A 1983-nucleotide genomic window follows, 5' to 3' on the forward strand; every position below is an offset into this window, starting at 1 on the left:
TATCTCTTAGATTCCTTAATCAGAATCTTCGTGGTATAAGCCGGATTGATGGCGGCATTCATGAGAATCCGGAAAGTCTAAACCTTGTCTGTGGTATTCCGAGTAGGATTCTGGGATTGAATGACTGTGACGTGCTTCAAACTCCTGAGGGCTGGGCGTTAGTGACAGACGCAAAAGAATCAATGGATTCTATTCCAACCCGATTGAGAACCGACAGATGATTAGCCGTGCTGTGACAGAGCATAGGAACGTTTTCACTGAGAGGATGGGAAGTAGCCACTGACAACGGTGACACCCTACATAGAGCTTGCCATGGAAGGAGCCTTGCGTGTGTTGAAGGATTTCAAGGAAGAGTTGAAGTCAGAGGACAAAGCATCTCCAAAACTCCAACATATTCCTCATTACTGCACAACTAGTAACGCCTTTATTCTCTATTATTAAAGTAATAATCATTTATTTTATACCCTTTTTCTTTATTAAAATACGAAGCTAAAGAATCCTATTGGTATCCTGATTAAGATAAATAAAATAAGTATTGATTGCTTAAAGCCAATAATCTCCGTGGGATCGACCCTTACTCACGTAAGGTATTACTTGGACGACCCAGTGCACTTGCTGGTTAGTTGTGCGAATTACAAATTCGTGCACCAATCTACTATCAGAAAGCTTGGTTTGACTGAAGAAATCAAACCAACCAGGATATGTCTTCAACTTGCTGATGGCTCCATTAAATACCCATCAGGCGTGATTGAAGACATGATTGTCAAGGTTGGGCCATTTGCCTTTCCTACTGACTTTGTGGTGCTGGAAATGGAGGAGCACAAGAATGCAACTCTCATTCTAGGAAGACCTTTCCTAGCAACTGGTCGAACCCTCATTGACGTCCAAAAAGGGGAAGTAACCTTGAGAGTCAATGAGGAGGAGTTCAAGTTGAATGTTGTCAAAGCCATGCAACATCCAGACACCCCAAATGACTGCATGAGTGTTGATATTATTGACTCTCTGGTAAGAGAGGTAAATATGGCTGAGAGTCTCGAATCAGAGCTAGAAGACATCTTTAAAGATGTTCAGCCTGATTTCGAGGAATCAGAGAAGATAATAGAACCTCTGAAAATCCCTCAAGAAGAGGAGAAACCTCCAAAACCCGAACTCAAACCATTACCACCATCCCTGAAATATGCATTTCTGGGAGAAGGCGATACCTTTCCTGTAATTATAAGCTCTACCTTAGAGCCACAGGAAGAGGAAGCACTAATTCAACTGCTAAGGACACACAAGACAGCTCTTGGGTGGTCCATCAGTGATCTTAAAGGCATTAGCCCAGCCAGATGCATGCACAAGATCTTACTGGAGGATGACGCCAAGCTAGTGGTTCAACCACAAAGGCGGCTGAATCCAGCTATGAAAGAAGTGATGCAGAAAGAGGTCACTAAATTACTAGAGGCTGGGATTATTTATCCTATTTCTGACAGCCCCTGGGTGAGCCCTGTCCAAGTTGTCCCTAAGAAGGGTGGCATGACAGTGGTTCATAATGAAAAAAATGAACTGGTTCCTACAAGAATAGTTGCAGGGTGGCGTATGTGCATTGATTATAGAAGGCTCAATACAGCCACCAGAAAGGATCATTTTCCTTTACCGTTCATAGACCAGATGCTGGAAAGACTAGCAGGTCATGAATACTACTGCTTCCTGGATGGATATTCAGGTTATAATCAAATTGCAGTAGATCCCCAGGATCAAGAGAAAACGGCATTCACATGCCCATCTGGAGTATTTGCATACAGAAGGATGCCATTTGGCCTGTGCAATACACCTGCAACCTTTCAAAGGTGCATGCTCTCAATTTTCTCTGATATGGTGGAAAAATTCCTGGAAGTCTTCATGGATGACTTTTCAGTATTTGGAGACTCATTCAGCTCCTGCCTTAACCATTTAGCACTTGTTCTGAAAAGATGCCAAGAGACTAACCTGGTTTTAAACTGG

This window comes from Arachis duranensis, chromosome 10, assembly GCF_000817695.3.
Source record: "Arachis duranensis cultivar V14167 chromosome 10, aradu.V14167.gnm2.J7QH, whole genome shotgun sequence".
Lineage (NCBI taxonomy): Eukaryota > Viridiplantae > Streptophyta > Magnoliopsida > Fabales > Fabaceae > Arachis > Arachis duranensis.